This window comes from Schistocerca cancellata, chromosome 4 (assembly GCF_023864275.1).
Source record: "Schistocerca cancellata isolate TAMUIC-IGC-003103 chromosome 4, iqSchCanc2.1, whole genome shotgun sequence".
Classification (NCBI taxonomy): Eukaryota; Metazoa; Arthropoda; class Insecta; order Orthoptera; family Acrididae; genus Schistocerca; species Schistocerca cancellata.
This window is the reverse complement of record NC_064629.1, coordinates 690,621,929-690,648,290: the sequence shown is the minus strand read 5'-3', so window position 1 is coordinate 690,648,290 and position 26,362 is coordinate 690,621,929.

Sequence of the window (26,362 nt, the reverse complement as noted above, 5' to 3'; positions counted from 1 at the left end):
AGTCGAATTAAGTCGAGTGATGCTGAGGGAATTAGATTAGGTTCAAATGGCTCTGAGCACTATGGGACTCAACATCTTAGGTCATAAGTCCCCTAGAACTTAGAACTACTTAAACCTAACTAACCTAAGGACATCACACACACCCATGCCCGAGGCAGGATTCGAACCTGCGACCGTAGCAGTCCCGCGGTTCCGGACTGCAGCGCCAGAACCGCTAGACCACCGCGGCCGACAATTAGATTAGGAAATGAGACACTTAAAGTAGTAAAGGAGTTTTGCTATTTGGGTAGCAAATTAACTGATGATGGTCGAAGTAGAGAGGATATAAAATGTAGACTGGCAATGGCGAGGAAAGCGTTTCTGAAGAAGAGAAATTTGTTAACATCGAGTATAGATTTAAGTGTCAGGAAGTCGTTTCTGAAAGTATTTGTATGGAGTGTAGCCATGTACGGAAGTGAAACATGGACGATAAATAGTTTAGACAAGAAGAGAATAGAAGCTTTCGAAATGTGGTGCTACAGAAGAATGCTGAAGATTAGATGGGTAGATCACATAACTAATGAGGAGGTGTTGAATAGGGTTTGGGAGAAGAGAAGTTTGTGGCACAACTTGACTAGAAGAAGGGATCTGTTGGTAGGACATGTTCCGAGGCATCAAGGGATCACCAATTTAGTATTGGAGGGCAGCGTAGAGGGTAAAATTGTAGAGGGAGACCAAGAGATGAATACACTAAGCAGATTCAGAAGGACATAGGTTGCAGTAAGTACTGGTAGATGAAGAAGCTTGCACAGGATAGAGTAGCATGGAGAGCTGCATCAAACCAGTCTCAGGACTGAAGACCACAACAACAACAACAATGTAAACACGTAATGTTTAAGTGTTAATAGAAAAAAAATGTGCTGAAGTGAGAAATGAATGTGTCGGTAGGTTTCCTTTTGAATTGTTACCTAATAATTGTACTGAATCACGCCTAATTCAATTCCTTAAGCAGAAATGGATGCCTTAAACATATGAACGAAACAGTCGTAGAACGAAAACGGTACGTTTCTGGACGTGGGTTCCTATTCAAAATATTATGTACTCACTCCCCTCTACAAGTCCTAGAAGTTTGTAACGGGAATTTCCGAACACCCTGTATATCTCGAGAAAGAACTGTGAAGGTAAAATTAGAAAAATCTGAACTCATGCAGAGGCTTGGCAACAATCGTTCCTTCGGCATACCATTTACTTCTTGTTCGGGAATGGGGTGAGTGATAGTGGAACACGAAATACCCGCCGTGTTACATTGTAACTTGTCCACTGATGAGTCATAATGTGGTGGCATAAGCCCGTCGTCCTGATAAGCGTTTATGTTGAAAAATACGGTTTTGTAGCCAAATAGTGTACTGGAATCCTGAATAAAGCAACCTGCTTTCATAAACAAATGTGTTACATTACATACTGAATGTCCCTCGTACTTTCCTCACCGCATCGCTTGCACGCAAACCACCAGATTGCTTTCAGTATCACGTTGTCCAATAGTTACAATATTTTGTCTAATTGGGGTAAATATAGAAATTACACTGAGGTGACAAATGTCATGGGACAGTGATATGCAGGTAGGCAGATGGCGGTTGTATTGCGGACAGAAGGTATAAAAGGACAGTGCACAGGGGGAGCTGTCGTTTGCATTCAGGTGAAATGGAAATGCCGTGTGGCTAGGGCCTCCCGTAAGGTAGACCGGTCGCTTGGTGCAAGTCTTTCGAGTTGACGCCACTTCGGCGACTTGCGTGTTAATGGGGATGAGATGATGATGATGATAAGGACAACACAACACCCAGTCCCTGTGCAGAGAAAATTTCCGACCCAGCCTGGAATCGAACCCGGGCCCGTTGGTGCGACATTCCGTCGCGCTGACCACATTTTTTTGTTTTAATTTCAATTTGCTCTATATTGTTCGTTGAATTGGTTCGTGGCGGAGGTCCGATGACACCCGTTCAGTTTGTTCGTTGATCCGTTCACTCAGTTTTTTTTATTACAGAGGGTAGCCAAATCCTCTGACCAAACACGCTCAGCTACCGTGCCGGCAACACTCAGCTACCGGGGGCGAACTGCATTCAGGTGATTCATGTGAAAAGGTGTGCGGCGTGATGATGACTGTACGACGGGAATTAACAGACTTTGAACGCGGAATAGTAGTCGGAGCTAGACGCATGAGATATTCCATTTCGGAAATCGTTAGGGTATTCTATATTTCGAGCTCTACAGTGTCAACAACGTCCCGAGAGTACCAAATTTCAAACATTACTTCTCACCACGGACAACGCAGTGGCCGACAGCTTTCACTTAACGACACAGAGCAGAGGAAATCAATGTTGGACGTCAGATGAACGTATCGGTTGCGACAGTACGGCGAAATTTGGCGTTAATGGGCTATGGCAGCAGACGACCGACGCGATTGCCTTTGCTAGCAGCGCGATATCGCCTGCAGCGCCTCTCCTGGGCTCGCAACCATATCCATTGGACCCTTGACGACTGGAAAACCGTGGCCTGGTCAGATGAGTTCCCATTTCAGTTGGTAACACCTAACGGTAGGGTTCGAGTGTGGCGCAGCCCCCACGAAGCAATGGACCCAAGTTGTCAACAAAGCACTGTGCAAGCTGATAGTAGCTCCATAATGGTGTGGGCTGTGTCTACATGGAACGGACTGGGTCCTCTGGTCCAACTGAACCGAGCATTTACTGGAAATGGTTATGGTCGGCTTCCTGGGGACCATTTGCAGTCATTCATGGACTTCATGTTCACGGACAACGATGGAATTTTTATGGATGACAATGCACCATGTCACTGTGCCACAGTTGTTCGAAGTCGGTTTGAAGAACATTCTGAACAGTGGGAGCGAATGATTTGGCCAGCCAGATTGCCCGACATGAATCCCGTCGAACACTTATGGGACATAATCGAGAGGTCAGTTCGTGCACGAAGTCCTGCACTTGCAATACTTTCGCAATTATGGAAGGCTATAGAGGCAGCATGGATCAATATTTCTGTAGGGGAGTTCTAACTACTTGGGGAGTCCCTGCCAAATGGAGTTGCTGCACTACGCCGGCAAAAGGAGGACCGACACGATATTAGGAGGTATCCATGACTTTTGTCATTTCAGTCTACATATGTTTAAGTCATTGCCGATTCCTCTTCGTATGGTCTACATTCGTGTTTATACACACGGTCAAGAAAAATAACCTCATTAGGTCATAGCATGGTGGGGTATGTCGAATCGGGAAAATTTTTCCAGATAACCATAGGTCTGAAATGCTCCTTGTGGAGCTACAGCCATACAACGACAGGCAATCAGCGACTAGTTGAAGGCAGAAATTTTGTTTAAATTAACTTGCCCCACCTAATATCTGTTATGCTAAAGAGCGCAGGTAGTAATGAAACTCCCTACATAGGCAAATGTTGAATCCTGCCCAGTCGTCAATTGTGGGGTGTCTAGGAAACATGCTTTCTCAGACCGCTAGACAGCAATTCAAACAAATCGTATTAATGAGTTCCATTACAAAGGAAAAAAATACAACACTTTGTGTTAAACAGATTTGTCGCAAGCAAAGGGCGACAGACAAAATAAGAAATCTCTTCAGTATGACAATTCCAAGTTTGAGCTACATAGAGTGTACAAGTAAGTAACGAGTGTTGACCCTTCTGTGCTAACTGCTAGTCTTGACGCTGCTGTAGAACTGGGCTGCATCCAGTCAGGCGTGGCGGTTATGTCCTTTTTGCATAGAGGCCGCTGCTGTCGCGTTGTCATCCTGGGGAGGGGTCGGTCAGCGTGCAATTGGCTGACATCTTCTTCACAGCCCTTCTACTCTCTCGTTCCCGACTGGCGTGCGGGTGCTTGACAGGAAAGGTATGCAAAATTTAAATTTCTATCCCGAACTGGTTATGTTCGGCAAGAATTTTCTGTGATGTTTGCTGGGCAAAGTTAGACAGTTAAATCAGCTCCGCTAAAACTGCTGAAATGCCATTATTTTTTCATATAATATGCAATACAGCAGAAACAGTACTGCCAAACATGTTCGCTTGTCGGACAATTCTCTGCGCTGACTGGCTGTTGTTTAGTGTCCTTACTCCACAATGGCGCAGTTCTGACCAGTGGTTACGTAGAAAATTTCGCTCCATTCGAAGTCCTGACCTTATACGGTGGTGAAAAAGTAAATGTCGTACGGCATTGTTGGCTGTGACATACCATTTGGTGTGATTAGGCGTTTACCAGAAAGGGTGTTCTTACTGTGCTCTCATTGACCCCTTTCGCTGCGAGTATGTCAGAGTTGCGTCTTATGCGTATTTATAGAGTCTCGATGAGTGTAATGGATGTGGTTATAGTAGTGTTATGCTTGTGTTGTATGATGGAGAGAGATGGGAGAGGGTAAACCCAGTGCTGGCGCATAGTTTACTGCTCTGGAATAGCGCCAATGGGGCTGCCTAGCTTAACGTTGCCATCCGAATGACGAATCTTCATCAACAGTGTCATAGCGCGCGCAAAATGCCGTGACCGCTAGATGGGCAGTCGGCTGGGGAAGCATGGGGAGAACGGCAATGGTGGGGAGTCGCTCAGAGCGCTGTAGGGGAAATGCCGTGCGCTGGAGGGGAAGTGCCGTCCTAAACTGAAGCCTACGCTCACATTTTTTGTAAATATTATGTGGGGCCTCTCAACGCCCACACTTGCGTGATAACCATTCAAGAAGATCTACTGTCAACTCTGCTTTCGTTAGTGTCTAAAAAGAATTCGTTCAAAAATGCAGCCATTTATTTTCACCTAGGTTGTTAAGCAATTATAACTTTAAGAGAAGCGTCATGAGCGACGAATTTTGAGTACTACCTACAAATTTCTCTGGCTGCCTTATCAAAATTTGCTGATTTTGCCAAAACACAGCGAAGTTTACACTGTCTCACTTCACTAACATGTTGTGCAGACACAACTGCGAAAGAATTCTGAAACAGAGGTTTATTAAGTTTATTAAGTGAGGAACTGAGGAAAAGTAAAGTAAGCAGCTTATGAAAAAGCAAAAACGTGTAGTGTCTTCACACACGTTGTTCCAAAAACCATAGCATTTCTAGTTTCACCAGCTATAAAAAAAATGGTTCAAATGGCTCTGAGCACTATGGGACTTAACTTCTTAGGTCATCAGTCCCCTAGAACTTAGAACTACTTAAACCTAATAACCTAAGGACATCACACACATCCATGCCCGAAGCAGGATTCGGACCTGCGACCGCAGCAGTCGCACGGTTTCAGACTGCAGCGCCTAGAACCGGTCGGCCACTTCGGCTGGCCCACCAGCTATTGATGGCCTTTAAAAATTAAATTATTTCACCGAAAAAGTCAGTAGTTCTTGGAATAACACGGTAGATAATGAAGTTTTACATAATGACGATATGATAAAGTTCCCTCCTCTTTGCGTGCTATCATTTTCCACATGCTATCAATTTCCAAAATCTTATTTCGATATCTAAAACCGTTTATGAAATATGAGGAACGTTGTGGATGTTTCACATTGTTCAAATGGTTCAAATGGCTTTGAGCACTATGCGACTTAACTTCTGAGGTCATCAGTCGCCTACAACTTAGAACAATTAAACCTAACTAACCTAAGGACATCACACACATCCATGCTCGAGGCAGGATTCGAAACTGCGACCGTAGCGGTCGCTCGGCTCCAGACTGTAGCGCCTGGCTCCAGACTGTAGCGCCTAGAACCGCACGGCCACGCCGGGCGGCTGTTTTACACTGTCTTTATTGGTGGCGCGGCGCGACCGCAAAATAATGTGCTACATCAGATCAATTTTCTCGAGATTGGTGACAGATAGATACCTCTCCCAAAGTCTAAAGAAAACTTCTATATGTTAGCAAAATTTCATGCGCAACGACATATTATGTAATAGGCACCAAACGCAAAATCATGGAAATCTCTATTTTTCACTGCACATTTTTCCCAATTTCTCGCAGTTTCCTAGTTTTCACGTAAAGATCACAATAACTATGACCATTAACGAAATAATAGGAACATCATCATGAACCTAATATAAACTCATGCTCATAAATTAAGGATAAGGCTGATACATGGTGAAACAACGCCCTGGTGGGCGGTTTGCGGGTTTAAATCACCTCGTGGTATGACCATGCGGTGCATTTGACCTTCGGTCGTCGCACGGTGGCGCTGGTAGCAGTCCACATACGCAAAGGTGTGTTGGTGCATTTCAGAGTACGGTGCAGCGAGTAAGTGTGCAGACGTTTTCAGACGTGCTAATGGTGACTGTGTGTTGAAAATGGCTCAAGGAACACATATTGATGACATGAGGGATAGAATACTAGGGCGACTGGAGGCTGGTCAAACACAGCAGGTCGTATCACGGGCCCTCCGTGTGCCCCAAAGTGTGGTCTCAAGATTATGTCAACGATTCCAGCAGACAGGAAACGTGTCCAGGCGCTACAGTACGGGACGTCCACAGTGTACAACACCACAAGAAGACCGATATCTCACCATCAGTGACCGCAGACGTCCACGGAGTACTGCAGGTAGCCTTGCTCGGGACCTTACCGCAGCCACTGGAACAGTTTTCTCCAGACACACAGTCTACAGACGACTGAGCAGACATGGTTTATTCGCCCAGAGACCTCCAAGGTGCATTCCACTGGCCCCTGCTCACAGGAGAGCCCATAAAGCCTGGCGTCAAAAACACAGTACATGGTCATTGGAACAGTGGTCCCAGGTTATGTTCACGGACGAGTCCAGGTATAGTCTGAACAGTGTTTCTCGCCGGGTTTTTATCTGGCGTGAACCAGGAACCATATACTAACCCCTTAATGTCCTTGAAAGGGACCTGTATGGAGGTCGTGGTTTGATGGTCTGGGGTGGATTATGATTGGTGCACGTACACCCCTGCATGTCTTTGATAGAGAAACTGTAACAGGTCAGGTGTATCGGGACGTCATTTTGCACCAGTATGCCCGCCTTTTCAGGGCTGCAGTGGGTCCCACCTTCCTCCTGATGGATGATAACGCATGGCCCCACCGAGCTGCCATCGTGGAGGAGTACCTTGAAAAAGAAGATATCAGGCGAATGGAATGGCCTGCCTGTTCTCCAGACCTAAACCCCATCGAGCACATTTGGGATGCTCTCGGTCGACGTATCGCTGCACGTCTTCAAACCCCTACGACACTTCAGAAGCTCCGACAGGCACTGGTGCAAGAATGGGCTGGTCGACCACCTGATCCAGAGTATGACAACCCGTTGTGCGCCCTATGTACGTGTGCATGGTGATCATACCCATATTGATGTCGGGGTACATGAGCAGGAAACAGTGGCGTTTTATAGCACATGTGGTTCGGGACGGTTTTCTAAACTTATCACCAATACCGTCGACTTACAGATCTGTGTCATGTGTGTTCCCTTTGTGCCTGCGCTATTAGCGCCAGTTTTGTGTAGTGCCACGTTGTGTGGCACCACATTCAGCAATTATACTTAATTTGTGAGCATGAGTATATAAAGCTATAAGTAATGCAAAAATGAATTTTTCTTACCGAATAGTTTCTGTAAAATCGTTTAAGAAAGTTTGCAGGGTGCGCGCCTCGATTCTGTCATCGCTGGGAAAACGCTTATCGGCCTTCCCTTCCAAACAAACAAACTAGCCCAGCGCTTTGGACGAAAACTGGTCATTGCTCATCGTCCACGGTATCCTGCGCGAGCTATACGTGCCCTCACTTCGTGAGACACTGTGGAGTGGTTTGGAATTTATTGCAGGACATTGGAACAAAGACTGGTGATTAGGAGCTATAAGCCACCGCCTCTCCTCCCCTTGCTGACCAAATACCGGCAGTGAAGCTTTAATCCACTTTTAGGATTCGAACCAGCTTCCCTCAGAGTCGAACACTAGCGCACAGGGGTGCGTTAGCGACCTCGGCTACTGAGACGGGTATTCTTCCGCTCTTTTCCTCCACACCGGACAAGAAGGTTCACCATAAATATGAGTCGAAGCCTGGTGTTTCAAATTAATTTATTTATTCCAATAGGCTATAACTACCATTGTCATGTTGTCTGGGTATAATACATAGAATTTTATCATTATTTTCTTAATTTTTTTGTATTTACATATTATGGCTATATGATGTGTCTATGTGCATTGGTACTTACGAATAGTTATTCTTCACTTCCATTTCACACCGGCGTCCACTGTCGCTTACTGAATTGCTGTCTATGGCTATGTCTGTATCTTAGCGAATTTGTGAAACTTTGTTGGTCCTTTTTCACATCAGTGGATGCTGTTCGACGTGTTCAGCGTCTTTTAGTTTGTGACATGAGTTTCTCCTGGTGAATACAATTTTCAAACAACTTACGGGAATTGAGCCAGGTAATATTTACTGCACTCCGTCGTCAGGCCGCGAGTGGCCTACCGGGACTATCCGACCGCCGTGTCATCCTCAGGGGAGGATGCTGATAGGAGGGGCGTGGGGTCAGCACACCGCTCTCCCGGTCGTTATGATGGTATTCCTGATCGAAGCCGCTACTATTCGGTCGAGTACCTCCTCAATTGGCATCACGAGGCTGAGTGCACCCCGAAAAATGGCAACAGCGCATGGCGGCCGAGATGGTCACCCATCTAAGTGCCGACCACGCCCGGCAGCGCTTCGGTGATCTCATGGAAACCGGTGTATCCACTGTGGCAAGGCCGTTGCCAATATTTACTGCGATCGCCGGTATTTCGGCGGGAGTACACACCGCCATTCTCAAGGCACAAGCTGTTTGTGCCTTGAGAATGGGGCGGTGTACTCCCGCCGAAATATCGGCAGTAGCTGTAAATATTACCTGGCTGAATTCCCGTATGTTGTTTAAAAAGTTTTTCAGTTTCTATTTATATGGTAACGAATTTCTAACAGCACGTTTGACAGTTGTACTAACGCTGCTGTACAGTTACAAAGCTTTTATATATGGTTTATGAAGATATTTGATTAACGGTTTGATCTTTGTTGCCAATTTTATCTCTGGGGATGAAGTGTTTTTTTTATGTCTCTGTTTAACCATTATCGGTATATTTTAAGTTTGAAGTCTGTTTGTTCGTTTAGTATGTTCTGTGGTTGCTTAGATGTGTACATACGTATTTCCGTTTCTTCAAGGACGTTCGTCGTTAGTCCCTTTGGTATTATGTGCAGGATTTTCATTCTATAGGTTCTGCTTTGTGGTTCTCGGATTCTAAGTTTTCGAAAAAAGTAAAAACATTGCTCTCGTAATCTCGGGTTTGCTCTCGATATCTAATGCCCTCTTTGACCAATGTAAAATTTTTCACAATTTTTACAATCGATTTTATGTACGTCTGGGTTTGTGTGAACCGGTAATTTCGTTTTCTCTGAGTGGAGTCTTGATTTTAAGTTGTTGCTCGTTCGCTAGGCGAATTTTATTGTTGCGTTTTTAATTATGCATTCGCTTTATTAGATATGTTTCCTAGATACTTCGTGCTGTGAACCTAGACGAAGTAAATTAAAGTAGCTTCGTGGTGCATGGCATCAGAATTTATACCTAAGGCCACAACGAACTATACTGGGCAACACAATTAGAGGATATCACTTTTTTTGAAACCCGTTATTATCTCCCACTGCGACGCATAAGTGTGAAATATGGCTCAAACGTGCCTACAACTTTCCTTTGCAATGGTGCAATAGCATGGTACCCTGCGAACTCACCCTCGGGCTCGGCGATGCTTCAAACAGCAAGGTGACGTCCAAAAAATAGGCCAGAGCTCAGAAGTTCATGTGAGGTGTAAGATGGGTTAATGTTGTCACATTCGCACCAAATTTCACCACAAATCTTCCCAACGGCAAAGGTGGGCGTGTCACGGGATGTGAAGGTCGTCACATCCCCTCTTATCCACATTTTATCCCTTCTTTTGACGACGCGGTCAGAACCACGACGCCCAGCGTTCAAATCACGCGGTTTTCTTATGGACGGCACTCAGAATCGACACGAAGGGGCGTTAGGGGGCATAAAGGGCCTCAATGAAACCATCCCTTCCCTCAGGGCTTTGATGCCCACAAATCAGCCGGCCGGAGTGGCCGTGCGGTTCTAGGCGCTACAGTCCGGAATGACCGCTACGGTCGCAGGTTCGAATCCTGCCACGGGCATGGATGTGTGTGATGTCTTTAGGTTAGTTAGGTTTAAGTAGTTCTAAGTTCTAGGGGACTGATGACCACTGCAGTTAAGTCCCATAGTGCTCAGAGCCATTGGAATCATTTTTTTTTTTTTTTTACCACAAATCTGGCAGTCGAAAACGACAGTTCGAAGTACGATGAGCAACAGGACGAAGTTGTTGACAACCTTTGACACCGTAACCAGACTTTATGTGACTGGAGATTACTGTGTACTTTTTATGAACATTTTCTTTATAAATTTACAGTTGTTCAAAAGAAAAAAGTATTTTGCATGCTGCACATTTCTTTATAATTTTCTTAAATTTTTGAACGACTTTAATAATATTTTAGTAATAAGAATAGAGCAATTACCAAAAATGATTAAGTTCAGAGCAGCCTAATATTGAATATAAAGCTCTTTGGAGGACTATATAAGCCTACGTTAGCGTACCGTTAAGGTACCACCGTTATTACCATTACTGCTTCGACTACAGTTACGATTAGTACTGATCCTTGTCAAATGTACGTACTCGTGTGAGCCATTTATGTCTTGTGAAGTGAATTTTGTGAAAATATATTGCAGAAAGCATTTCATGGTATTCTCGTGTTCTGAGTAATTGGAAAACTTTATATTTGGAGACAGTGTCTCTACCCCAAACAAGTGCTCAATTCCAAAAATGAATTAATTCAATAAAATTCCAGGCTAAAAGAACTAAAGCAAACGATAAAGACAGTTACAAATCAGGAAGTTTTTTCTGAATAATAATTCGCAACGAAAAGTCAGACACGTACCAGGCATTATATGAATGTGCGGTGTCTATTCTTTCGGACATGTACCATGCATTCTTGAGAGTTGACTTGTAGCGACTGCAAGGGTATAATATCTCTGACCACTGACATAAACATTTCGATATAAGTAGGAAACAAGCCCATCCAAGTTATTTAGTGTGAAAAGCAAGATCTTTTCCACACTAGACTTTAAATAGAATTGTGTCTTTTAACTAACTAGTTAGCGAAATAACGCATGCTCTACCAATACCAACTGTATTAACATACGTAAATGTGTGCAGTGAACAGGAAAGCAAACGACATAGTTTTCTCACTCAGATTATATACTGATGCCACTTACAGAAGAAAGTATCAGTTCTTGAAGAAACTGAACCACTTCCTGCTATAATAATACACTCCTGGAAATGGAAAAAAGAACACATTGACACCGGTGTGTCAGACCCACCATACTTGCTCCGGACACTGCGAGAGGGCTGTACAAGCAATGATCACACGCACGGCACAGCGGACACACCAGGAACCGCGGTGTTGGCCGTCGAATGGCGCGTGAGGTCTCCACAGTACATCGATGTTGTCGCCAGTGGTCGGCGGAAGGTGCACGTGCCCGTCGACCTGGGACCGGACCGCAGCGACGCACGGATGCACGCCAAGACCGTAGGATCCTACGCAGTGCCGTAGGGGACCGCACCGCCACTTCCCAGCAAATTAGGGACACTGTTGCTCCTGGGGTATCGGCGAGGACCATTCGCAACCGTCTCCATGAAGCTGGGCTACGGTCCCGCACACCGTTAGGCCGTCTTCCGCTCACGCCCCAACATCGTGCAGCCCGCCTCCAGTGGTGTCGCGACAGGCGTGAATGGAGGGACGAATGGAGACGTGTCGTCTTCAGCGATGAGAGTCGCTTCTGCCTTGGTGCCAATGATGGTCGTATGCGTGTTTGGCGCCGTGCAGGTGAGCGCCACAATCAGGACTGCATACGACCGAGGCACACAGGGCCAACACCCGGCATCATGGTGTGGGGAGCGATCTCCTACACTGGCCGTACACCACTGGTGATCGTCGAGGGGACACTGAATAGTGCACGGTACATCCAAACCGTCATCGAACCCATCGTTCTACCATTCCTAGACCGGCAAGGGAACTTGCTGTTCCAACAGGACAATGCACGTACGCATGTATCCCGTGCCACCCAACGTGCTCTAGAAGGTGTAAGTCAACTACCCTGGCCAGCAAGATCTCCGGATCTGTCCCCCATTGAGCATGTTTGGGACTGGATGAAGCGTCGTCTCACGCGGTCTGCACGTCCAGCACGAACGCTGGTCCAACTGAGGCGCCAGGTGGAAATGGCATGGCAAGCCGTTCCACAGGACTACATCCAGCATCTCTACGATCGTCTCCATGGGAGAATAGCAGCCTGCATTGCTGCGAAAGGTGGATATACACTGTACTAGTGCCGACATTGTGCATGCTCTGTTGCCTGTGGCTATGTGCCTGTGGTTCTGTCAGTGTGATCATGTGATGTATCTGACCCCAGGAATGTGTCAATAAAGTTTCCCCTTCCTGGGACAATGAATTCACGGTGTTCTTATTTCAATTTCCAGGAGTGTAGATCTAAATTGTATCCCTGAGATCCCAGTGAAGTGGGGTGGAATAAACAAACATTATGTTCATTTAGCCAAGCAGGGAGCGGTTTCAACACTTCTGACACCCCTCGACGATTCAACCCTGCTCTAATGACATCATGGACCAAGAACCCCATTGAAAGTGTTGCATCCTCTTGGGGTGTAGCGCGACCGCAATCTTTGCTCCGGTGTACTGGGTGGAAGCACAAGAGACTCTTCAAAACCAATCGACGAAATCTGAGAGTGATCCTAAGCAGTGAGGAATGCTTATGCATTTTCAGCCCTCCTTATCCATTCCCCCCTGTGGTGTGATCCTGGAGGGGTTTGCCATTGACACATTCGTGAATAAAACGGCAATTGGTCCCTCTGTGACCATCCAGTTCGGTAAAAACCTCAGTGGCTCTCCCACCCATCTTCGTTGAGCACCTTCAAAATGTATCTGTGACGAGAGACCTAAGGCGCCTGCAAGCAGGCTACGCTGCGCCTGCTAATAGGCGATCCAGAATTTGAGGGGTGTCTAACAGGTTGCCTGCCTGCAAGCACTTAGGACTTCCTCACTGAATGTCTCTGTTCAGGTACATTTTGAAATGCTCAACAAAGGCGAGTGGGTGGTACTGAGGATGTTGCCAAACTGTGGGATCCTAGAAGGACCCTTGCCATTTTATTCATGCATATGCCAATGTCACACCGCTCTATGATCACGCCACAGGAGAATGCAAAACAGGAGGACTGAAAAAGGATAAGCGCCCTTTCCTGTTTCGGCTCACGTTCAAAGTTCGTCGAACGGTTTTGACTGGTCCGTAGTGGTTCAATCATGTACACAAGAGCAAAAATTATGGTCACACTGCACTTCAGAGGTGTGCATTCATGTTAAATGGGGTTACTGGTGCGCAAAGTCCTTAGAGAAAGAAAGAATCATCCAGGGGCTATTAGCAGTGTCGGAGGTTGCCAAGAACTTCGTCCTGTTGCTCATCACGTTTCGAACGTCGTTTTCGATGGCGAAATGGGTGGATATCAACGCTCCGAGGAAAGGTGTGATTTCAAACGGTTCAAATGGCTCTGAGCACTATGGGACTCCACATCTGAGGTCATCAGTCCCCTAGAACTTAGAACTACTTAAACCTAACTAACCTAAGGACATCACACACATCCATGCCCGAGGCAGGATTCGAACCTGCGACCGTAGCGGTCATGCGGTTCCAGACTGTAGCGCCTAGAACCGCTCGGCCACCCCGGCCGGCAAAGGTGTGGTTTCATTGACACCCTTTATAACAGCCCCTAAGGCCTCTTCGTGTCGATTCTGAGAGGCAGTGAGTCTGAAATGTTTTCCTCGGCCGCCCGTAAGAAAACAGCGTCATTTCGACGCTGGGTGTCACGGTTCTGTCGCGTGTGTCGGCGCCTTGTTGTTTGAAGTGTCGCGGAGCTCGATTGTGACATCACAGAGCGCCACGCTTTTGCAGCATTACGGAGGAAGGTCGTAGGCATCTTTGAGTCAAATTTCAAACTTATACGTCGCAATGGCAGACAATTTCGGGGAAGTGATCCTTTAATTGTGTTGCGCAGTATATTGTTTGCACATTTACGCACAATATACGTTGAAAATAGATTGACAGTCTCTATTCCATGGTTCGACAGTGTTAATCCCGTGAGATCGTATTTAAATACCCTATTGGTTGCTGTTAAATCAGTTCAGTTATGTGTTAGGTAGTACAATTACTTTATATATCAGCTAGTATGATTGTTCGAATGGTAAATCTCAAAACAGACTTCTAAATGTAGAGCAACTCCACACTTTTTACACTGCTATGCACTTTCACTTCTTTTTCCTCTTGAAGGAAGGACATCATGTCCATTAGAGAGGGAATTTTGTCTTGAGTAGCATACAATACCCCACTTTTTGTGACAGAGGTTAACAGAAAAACTTTTGAAGTAAAATATTCGGGTATGAGCCTCATTTTTTCAGTTTTATCATGTCGTTCTGATTTTTATTCCCCATGGAATGCAAAAAAAACATGAAATAACAATGAATGTCTCTCCACTCATTGTTTCACGGAAAGAGGGTGTCTCCAAATAGCTGTGTTTGCTCCACAATAATTGTATTCTAGATTTTTCGCACTTGTAACTTCAGGACAACTAATGCAAAATATGACGAAATCTCATTCGGCGTAGTTTCACACTGCTTATTAACACCTTTTATTTTTTTCTGTCTTCATTGTTCAATTGTTTTCTCGTCACAAATTAAATGGTTCAAATGGCTCTGAGCACTATGGGACTTAACATCTGAGGTCATTAATCCCCTAGAACTTAAAACTACTTAAACCTAACTACCCTAAGGACATCACACACATCCATGTCCGAGGCAGGATTCGAACCTGTGACCGTAGCGGTCGCGCGGTTCCTGACTGAAGCGCCTAGAACCGCTCGGCCACTACGGCCGCCCTCATCACAAATTAGTTCGAACCACGGCCCATATAACTTATCCTAAAAAATATATACAGTTGTTGAGGTGCTCGCTATGATTTATATCTGTTTAACAGATTTTTACAAACCTCACTGTAAACATTGATGGGAAAGGTAGCAGGGTTATTATCAACATTTTTTTGCCGCCCAATTCATTAGTCTGCATCGAAGTACAAACGCGTTTTGAACGGGCCACTGCACATTCATCATTATCTCAACTTTCATCAGTATTTTCAGAACTAGATTCACTTTAACTAGTGCTTGCTGTTCAGACTTTGAATCGCTCAAAGGCAATTGGCTTACTTCAGTATCACTGTGGGGAACATTATCAACAAGCTTCTGTAAACTCTCCTTACCATCACCACGAACTACTCACTTCGCCGTGTCGGCTGTTTACTAAGATGTGCTACTATGCGACACACATGGCCTGTGCTTCGTTTTAGAATACATTTAAGAGACATCTGTGAGCTATAAGTGCAGTTCCACGCATTCATACAGTATAGTGAAGTACGCTCTTGCGAACTGAGCTCGTCGTATGATTTACATACCGTAACAGCTTCATGCGGGTACAGCTTGTATTTGATGAGAATCGATTAAGTTACTGGCGCTTACATATGTTGTTGTTGTTGTGGTCTTCAGTCCTAAGACTGGTTTGATGCAGCTCTCCATGCTACTCTATCCTGTGCAAGCTTCTTCATCTACCAGTACTTACTGCAACCTACGTCCTTCTGAATCTGCTTTGTGTTTTCATCTCTTGGTCTCCCTCTATGATTTTTACCCTCCACACTGCCCTCCAATGCTAAATTTGTGATCCCTTGATGCCTCAAAACATGTGCTACCAACCGGTCCATTCTTCTTGTCAAGTTGTGCCACAAACTACTCCTCTCCCCAATTCTATTCAATACCTCCTCATTTACATATGGGGTAACACAAATTCTGTGTATACAGGGTGGTCCTTTGATAGTGACCGGGCCAAATATCTCACGAAATAAGTATCAAACGAAAAAACTACAAAGAACGAAACTCGTCTAGCTTGGAGGGGGAAACCAGATGGCGCTAGATGGCGCTGCCATAGGTAAAACGGATACCAATTGCTTTTTTTAAAAATAGGAACCCCCATTTTTTATTACATATTTGTGTAGTACGTAAAGAAATATGAATGTTTTAGTTGGACCACTTTTTTCGCTTTGTGATAGATGGCGCTGTAATAGTCGTAAACGTATAAGTACGTGGTATCACGTAACATTCTGCCAGTGCGGACGGTATCTGCTTCGTGATACATTATCCGTGTTAAAATGGACCGTTTACCAATTGCGGAAAAGGTCGATACCGTGTTGATGTGTGGCTATTGTGATCAAAATGCCCAACGGGCGTGTGCTATGTATGCTGCTCGGTATCCAGGACGACATCATTCAAGTGTCTGGACCGTTCGCCGGATAGTTACGTTATTTAAGGAAACAGGAAGTGTTCAGCCACATGTGAAACGTCAACCACGACCTGCAACAAATGATGATGCACATCAGTAGCAGACAAATTCCGCGAGAATCGGGAATCTCAGAAACGTCGGTGTTGAGAATGCTACATCAACAACGATTGCACCCGTACCATATTTATATGTGCCAGGAATTTCATGGCGACGACTTTGAACGTCGTGTACAGTTCTGCCACTGGGCACAAGAGAAATTACGGGACAATGACAGATGTTTTGCACGCGTTCTATTTAGCGACGAAGCGTTATTCACCAAGAGCGGTAACGTAAACCGGCATAATATGCACTATTGAGCAACGGAAAATCCACGATGGCTGCGACAAGTGGAACATCAGCGACCTTGGCGGGTTAATGTATGGTGCGGCATTATGGGAGGAAGGGTAATTGGCCCCCATTTTATCGATGGCAATCTAAATGGTGCAATGTATGCTGATTTCCTTCGTAATGTTCTACCGATGTTACTACAAGATGTTTCACTGCATGACAGAATGGCGATGTACTTCCAACATGATAAATGTCCGGCACATAGCTCGCGTGCGATTGAAGCGGTATTGAATAGCATATTTCATGACAGGAGGATTGGTCGTCGAAGCACCGTACCATGACCCGCACGTTCACCGGATCTGACGTTCCCGGATTTCTTTCTGTGGGGAAAGTTGAAGGATATTTGCTATCGTGATCCACCGACAACGCTTGACAACATGCGTCAGCGCATTGTCAGTGCATGTGCGAACATTACGGAAGGTGAACTACTCGCTATTGAGAGGAATGTCGTTACACGTATTGCCAAATGCATTGATGTTGACGGACATCATTTTGAGCATTTATTGCATTAATGTGGTATTTACAGGTAATCACGCTCTAACAGATGCGTTCTCAGAAATGATAAGTTCACAAAGGTACATGTATCACATTGAAACAACCGAAATAAAATGTTCAAACGTACCTACGTTCTGTATTTTAATTTAAAAATCCTACGTGTTACCAACTGTTCGTCTAAAATTGTGAGCCATATGTTTGTGACTATTACAGCGTCATCTATCACAAAGCGAAAAACGTTTTCTAACTAAAACATTCATATTTCTTTACGTACTACACGAATATGTAATAAAAATCGGGGTTCCTATTTAAAAAACGCAGTTGATATCCGTTTGACCTATGGCAGCGCCATCTAGCGGGCCAACCATAGCGGCATCTGGTTTCCCCCTTCAAGCTAGACAAGTTTCGTTCTTTGTACTTTTTTCGTTTCACGCTTATTTCTTGAGATATTTGGCCCGGTCACGATCAATGGGCCACCCTGTATATGCACAAGAAGTGAAATTTAGTATATTTATATGCTTCCAGGCGTTGCAGTTTTAATGGCCAGCAGTGTACATAATATTAAGAAGCACACAACAATCACAGCACACATAAGACGTATCATAACTATCAAAATATTTCACTGAATGTGGTGATGCAATTGTTAAGATACAGAACTCATAGCCTCACTTCGTACTACACGTGCGACAATCATAGATTTGGTTTTCCGCGATTTCCGTAGGTCATTTGTGAAAAATACTGTGATCTTCAGGACCATAACTAGCTCCTCCTCGCCCTTTCACTGTCATCTAGAGGGCAAGGTGGTGCTCTGGTTAAGGCAGGCACTGGACTCGCGTTTGGGAGAAGTAGGGCTAAATCTCCATCCACCATTCGGATTTACATTTCCGTGATTTCCCAAAGTCGCTTAAGATTAGTGACGGGATAATTTCTTTGAAAAGAACGCTGCCGATTTCCTGCTCCATATTTGTCCTCTCCGAGCCTGTGCTCCTTTTCTAATGGCCTCATCATCGACGGAACGTTAAATTCTAAGCAGCCTTTACTTCCCGACAGTCTAACTCAGCTAGTGTTCCGTCTCTGTCGAACTTAAAGGTCTTCGGGATGTTAAGTTTATAACTTCCTTTTTCAAAACGTTTCTTTCATAAAGAGGATTTTATAATTGGGGTCGGAAACAATCATAAAGGATACTCAATTAAGAACATAAAAACTGGTAGTACCTTCCAATACTTCTTCGTGGGCATTTTCAGGCGATCTTACGTTTTTTTTTAAAGAATTTTATCTCACGAAAAATTCATTTTGAATCCTCCTCATATCCGGCGGTCAGGGAGCTCGTCCTAATATGTTTGTTTGCATGGGCATCTTCCACAGGTTTCCCGGTCTTAAGCTTACTGCAGTTAATGAAAGAGAGTTTTACACCAGACGCGTTTCCCTTTTATTTACTTATAGCTGCAGGTCTGTTTCCAAGAGGGAGGTGAAGTGCAAAGAACACTAATGCAGCGTAAGAGAAGGTGCAAAAAGGCAAAAAACTGCCAAGTATATACGTACAACGACGTTTCTTTCGACTTCAACATCCGCTAATAAAGAAGGAAAACGCAGTGGTCCTCAGAATGTGTGAACAAGAGTCGGAAACATCGTAAGTAAATTGCACGTTAGCTTTATATGGAAATACCGTTTTTAATCTTTATCAACCAAAATATACAAACATATGCGTCCGTATTTCCAGACTGACCACAGAAGATGCTTTGTAAATAAAAGCGAAACGCGTGTGCTGTAAAATTCCCTTTCATTAACTGCAGTAAGCTTAAGACGGAGAAAACAATAATGACTGGCTTTCCAGCTCGGTTTCATTATTATTGAATTCAGTTATGATTCTGCAACCAACAAGAAAAACCGAGCGAGGTGGCGCAGTGGTTAGCACTCTGGACTCGCATTCGGGAGGATGACGGTTCCTGATTTAGGTTTTCCGTGATTTCCCTAAATCTCTTCAGACAAATGCCGGGATGGTTCCTTTGAAAGGGCATGGCCGATTTCCTTCCCCATGCTTCTCTAATCCGATGGGACCGATGACCTCGCTGTTTGGCCCCCTTCCCCAAACCAGCGAACAAACCAACCAACAAGAAAATGGTGGTTCTTAGACTATAAGATGCATGATCAAGTATTATGCCTCGGATTTTTTGAAATGCCTCGACTGCATGCACATATTACTGTGAACGAAGCTTCCGATGTCTCCGTTAGCCGCATGCCCCGTCAGTCCAAAACTTTTCGAGACTGTATTAATAAAAAGTATAGAAAAGTTAAGATTGGGGCTTTAATGCTTCAGGTGTTCTACACAGTCTCATCTACCCGTACCCGCTCCTCCACTTAAATACAACGAAGGGAACGTTCATACAACAATGTGAAACTGTCAGAAAAGTCGTTTGGGGTGTTGTTGAAGTCGCTGCCTTGAATATCGATTATGTCGTCAAAGCACTGAGTCTTCCTGTGAGTTTTTGCACTTTTTCGTTTCGTATTGATAACACTAAGTTTCATCACCCTTGATGATTTTTTCCAGAAAAGAGTAGTCCGCGTTTTGCATTTCAATCAAGTTGCGGCAGGTGTTCACGCTTCTTCGTTTTTGTTCGGGAATCAAGGTGTGCGGGACAAGCCTTGCACACACTCTGCTATTCTTCAAAAAATTCTGGAGACTGTCTTGAACATCTGATTTAGAGATATGCTCCACTGTGGTTTGTGACTCAACAACGTTGACACAGTACGGCCGCACACTCACTACTTAACACTATCTGCTCATAACTGCCTGTGAGGTGTAGCGGCGTATAACGATCCTGCCTTGGAGGCGGTTAAGTGGGAGATGTGTCTCAGAGCTGGATAGTGACATGGTGACGCGAGACTGGACGCGCACGTAGTTTATGTATCAGCCGATGGAGGACAATATTGGATAGGGGAATTGTGATTTTAGTTTCTATTGTGCCCACTAGAGTGCACTAAAGTAATTGAATGTTTTTCATAAACTGTTCTAGTACACTCCTGGAAATTGAAATAAGAACACCGTGAATTCATTGTCCCAGGAAGGGGAAACTTTATTGACACATTCCTGGGGTCAGATACATCACATGATCACACTGACAGAACCACAGGCACATAGACACAGGCAACAGAGCATGCACAATGTCGGCACTAGTACAGTGTATATCCACCTTTCGCAGCAATGCAGGCTGCTATTCTCCCATGGAGACGATCGTAGAGATGCTAGATGTAGTCCTGTGGAACGGCTTGCCATGCCATTTCCACCTGGCGCCTCAGTTGGACCAGCGTTCGTGCTGGACGTGCAGACCGCGTGAGACGACGCTTCATCCAGTCCCAAACATGCTCAATGGGGGACAGACCCGGAGATCTTGCTGGCCAGGGTAGTTGACTTACACCTTCTAGAGCACGTTGGGTGGCACGGGATACATGCGGACGTGCATTGTCCTGTTGGAACAGCAAGTTCCCTTGCCGGTCTAGGAATGGTAGAACGATGGGTTCGATGACGGTTTGGATGTACCGTGCACTATTCAGTGTCCCCTCGACGATCACCAGTGGTGTACGGCCAGTGTAGGAGATCGCTCCCCACACCATGATGCCGGGTGTTGGCCTTGTGTGCCTCGGTCGTATGCAGTCCTGATTGTGGCGCTCACCTGCACGGCGCCAAACACGCATACGACCATCATTGGCACCAAGGCAGAAGCGACTCTCATCGCTGAAGACGACACGTCTCCATTCGTCCCTCCATTCACGCCTGTCGCGACACCACTGGAGGCGGGCTGCACGATGTTGGGGCGTGAGCGGAAGACGGCCTAACGGTGTGCGGGACCGTAGCCCAGCTTCATGGAGACGGTTGCGAATGGTCCTCGCCGATACCCCAGGAGCAACAGTGTCCCTAATTTGCTGGGATGTGGCGGTGCGGTCCCCTACGGCACTGCGTAGGATCCTACGGTCTTGGCGTGCATCCGTGCGTCGCTGCGGTCCGGTCCCAGGTCGACGGGCAAGTGCACCTTCCGCCGACCACTGGCGACAACATCGATGTACTGTGGAGACCTCACGCCCCACGTGTTGAGCAATTCGGCGGTACGTCCACCCGGCCTCCCGCATGCCCACTATACGCCCTCGCTCAAAGTCCGTCAACTGCACATACGGTTCACGTCCATGCTGTCGCGGCATGCTACCAGTGTTAAAGACTGCGATGGAGCTCCGTATGCCACGGCAAACTGGCTGACACTGACGGCGGCGGTGCACAAATGCTGCGCAGCTAGCGCCATTCGACGGCCAACACCGCGGTTCCTGGTGTGTCCGCTGTGCCGTGCGTGTGATCATTGCTTGTACAGCCCTCTCGCAGTGTCCGGAGCAAGTATGGTGGGTTTGACACACCGGTGTCAATGTGTTCTTTTTTCCATTTCCAGGAGTGTATTTTCATAAAGTGTTGTTATGTCTTTTTGTGTATGTAAAATGTTATAAATGTGTTTTAACAGTATGAATGATACGTGAGTTTGGTTTAAAGTTAATGTGAAGATAATTGTTTAACGAGTTATATAGAGAGATTTAGCATGGGAACATTTCGAAGAAGTATGGATATGGACAATGGGGATTTTTGTAGAATAGATTTGTAAAGTAAGTTTATGGTAAAGAGAAAGTTAATTCAGGTACAAATAACAAAAGTACATAACTTTATGCATAAACAAAACTTCAGCATATTAGATAATTACGTCGGTAAAAAGTGTAGTCCTTAGATTTACTATTTTGCGATTGGTTATTGATGAAAGGCGCGAATTGACGCGGGAGAATGTTGTTTTGCTATTGGCTGTTGAGTAAACTGACCAATGGTAAAGCAATATTCTTCGCGCGCCTTTCTCTGCTGGTAGAGAAGACTTGGAGTATTCTAAAGAAGAGTGGGAGCCTAGCCATGAAACAGTTCGGACGTGTGTAGTAGTAGTTCCGATGGAAACGATAAGTTGCCCGATCTAGCAGTGTTTCATACATCAAAAGTGTGGTAAAGTGACGGCATAATTATTCCGATGGCCGTGTAGGAATTTCGGAATTTTTAAGTGAATTTTGTGAGAAAAGACATATATTCCGGGTGGCGTATTGAGCAGGTCGGTGGCTAAAAACTGTGACTGCATTTGGTACCGACAGACTTAATATTTGGCGAGCATTATCAATCAAAAACAATCAGTATTTTTGTAGCTATTACGTTTTCGGGAAATGCAACACCATAAATTTGGTAACGTGAGTGAAAGGGATTATGAGTGACTGTGTTAAGACTAGCACGGGCTTGCCAGTGATACTTGTTCACCTAAGTTTCAGAATATATTAATTGAGGACAAAATTTCCAAACTTTCATTTGTGTGAAAACTTTCTCCCAAAACGTAGATTAGTGACTTAAATTGCAGCCTGGTTCACGTCGAAGTACAGTAGGTTTCACTCGGCTTTCCTACTGATGATCTGCTGAGACAATGTTCACAGGTAGGTGCAAGTCCGTCGTAAAAGGGACGGAAAAAAAATGGTTCAAATGGCTCTGAGCACTATGGGACTTAACATCTATGGTCATCAGTCCCCTAGAACTTAGAACTACTTAAACCTAACTAACCTAAGGACATCACACAACACCCAGCCATCACGAGGCAGAGAAAATCCCTGACCCCGCCGGGAATCGAACCCGGGAACCCGGGCGTGGGAAGCGAGAACGCTACCGCACGACCACGAGATGCGGGCTGGGGACGGAAAAAACCGCGCCACCGCAACTGGTCGAATGTACATCTGTTGTGTACAGTTTTTAGTTCCAGCTGCCACTATAGTTACTGCTCTGACGTCGCTTATACATCAGGAAAAAATAGAGTTTCGGAACCTTTCGAAAGGACAGTGTATAGATGCAGGGGAAAAGGGTATAGAGAAGCAGCTTAAAGCACTTAATAAAGGAAAGTCTTTCAGTCCAGACAACATGGCAATTCGGTTCCTTTCAGAGTTTGCTGATACAATAGCCCCAAAGAATACGAAAGAACCGTACCAAAGGACTGGAAAGTTGCAAAGGTCACACCACTACTCAAGTAAAGAAATAGAAGCAATCCGATGAATTACAGACCGATGTTACTAATATTGATTTGCAATAGGGTTTTGCAACATATACTGTGTTAGAACATTAGGAATTACCTCGAAGATAATGGATTCAGAAAATATCGTTGTTGCAAAAGACAACTAGCTCTTTATTCGCACGAAGGAATGAGTGCTATCGACAGAGGATCTCAAACTGATTCCATATTTCTAGATTTCCAGAAGTCCTTTGACATTGTTCCTCACAAGAGACTTCTAATGAAATTGCGTGCCTATGGATTATTGCTTCAGTTGTGCGACTGGATCCATGATTTCCTCTCACAAAGGTCACAGTACGTAGTAAGCGACGGAAATCATAGTAAAACAGAAGTGATATTCGACGTTCCCCAAGAAAATATTATACGCTCTCTACATTTCCTAATCTGCATAAACGATTTAGGATAAAATTGAGCAGTCCTCTTAGAATGTTTGCAGATGATGCTGTCATTTATTGTCTAGTTAAGTTATCAGAAGATCAAAACCAATTGCAAAATGACTTACACACTGAAACGTCCCCTTAGAAAAATTTATGAATTACTGTGCTGATAAACCTCTTACATTATTTGCTTTTCAAACAGCTGAGCAAAACTGAACGTTCTCAAACATTCACTAAAGTGACACACAATACTTTTAGCGCAACGCAATCTGACTTTCAGTAATCGCTACAAAGAATGGCCCTGACTAACATTAACCTATACCTTTCACAAATCACTTACCTCACCAAAAATCTTCGTTACTCGAACTACTCCAATACAGCGAGCGCCACTACTGCCAGCTAAATAAAAGATTCAAACTACTGAAGGCACTAACTACTGATAGGCATAGTTAGCAAATGAAAGATTTTGATAGGGAACAAACAATGTATTTACCTTAATAGTGTTGAAAAATCATAATATACGTAGCAGTTCATGACATCCAGTCTTACAAATTTCAAAACTCCGCCATCTCTCTCCCCACATCCACCACTGCTGGCGGCTCACCTCCAACTGCGCAACGCTACGCGCTGTTCACATCCAGCTGCCCAACACTACAATGGCAGACAACAATGCAAACTAGACACAGACTGCACACAGCACAGCCAGTGATTTTCATACAGGGCGCTACGTGGCGTTACCAACATAAAAACCTAAACAGCCTACTTACAACACGATATCTGAATCGTACAAAAGGTGGAAAGTGTCTCTGAATAAGGAAAAGCGTGAGGTCATCCACAAAAGAATAAAAAGACATCTGTTAAATTTCGATTACAGAGATGCTTGGTGCACAGTACGGCGATCCTCCCTTGTGGTGATTGCACGTAGTCGACCAGAACCTTGACGATGTGTATGATTGCCCTTACGTTCCCATGCAGTGAAACACCGGGCCACCGCCATACCCGAAAGCCCAAACTATCTGGATACTGCACGATTCGACCAGCTGGACAAATGGAGACACACGGTGAGGGCCTTCCAAACAGTGTCATATATTGATAATGCTGCACCAGACCAGTACGCAGTTTCTCTGTGTCCTTCACAGTAATCACTCAACATCTGACGCTGTTCCCACCCCTTATATACACTACCAGGTCTGGTAATAACACTAAACACGAACAGCACAAATGCACTCTGGTCACCGTTCTACCTGTCACATATAATTGCAAATCTAATAATTACGATATCGCAACGCCTGTCTTGTCAAGAATTTCAATTAAAATGTCCCTCCCGTGTACGGGAATTACAGCAAGTGCACAAATGCAGGTTGTGACGCTTGCTCGACGACATTTAGGAGTCTGGGACTTGGCGTGAGTCGTACGGTTAAGCGGTTAAGACGACTGCTCGCGTAAACCGGAAAATCCCAGTCGGGCACAAATTTTCGTTGTCGTCTTTCCATTATACAGCTGATGGTTGTCTGTATTCGCAACTGAGAATATTTAATAATTATGTGTACGAAGTTACGGTGACATCCGACCACGTTTACTAGGTACTTCACTTTTTCGTTTTGTCAGTTGGTGTAGTCTTGTAAAGTCAGATGTCAGAGGAATCTTTTTGAGACAACAAAGTCACCGAACCAAAGTCACAGCCACTTGTTTGTTTACTGCTAGTGTGAGAAAGGGAAGAAGCACCTCTGCGGAAAACAGTTGCTCAGGAGAGGGACGAAATTTTTAGTACTATAAAAGGATACCTTTCGGATGGATTCCTTGAGGTAATCTGGGAGCAGAGGATTCGAGCACCGGTATTGAAAGAAGTTTTCGGGCTTGCAGGGTGGTGAGAGTTTCACGACTGTGGTACTGCAGGTCTTTGGATTTTCTATGAAATAATCTTAGAGATGGTAACAGATACACATATGTGACACATAGGAAAATACTGCGAAACTATTTGTTAAGAGGCATATCCAACAGTTGGAGGAAGTATCTCTTTCATTCAGCACTGTGAATTAAAGTTTTGAACTGACCACAACTGCTATGTTTAAAATGGTCTGGTACAGACATCTACCTGAAATCACTCTGGGTTAGCAGTCACTGAGCCCACTCTCCATCGTCATGGAGTAGCAGCACCAACAGCAGCGGAAATAAGACATGCGGCGACCGCTTTACTGGATAACAGAGTCTATAAAGCATCCAACTACGAACTTAACGCTAGAAGAGCGGTTTCTTCTTTTTTTGTGGCCATATAACTATCTCTCAGTGCTGTAGGGATTTAGAATTTTGAAGTGAAAGGTTAGGTTTATATAAGAATTTCCTAGTAAGTGAACACCACTCAAGGATTATGCCTTAGGCCTGTATCGCCTGGCTGACTACTGCCTACAAGGCAATATGACTTGCGATGTGTGATCGTGGGACATATGATAAGCATGTGGCCAATCACTCCAGCCGTTATTGTCAGTTGACGAGTCCAGAAGATGCCGTTGCTTCTTTATTCAAGCTGCTTC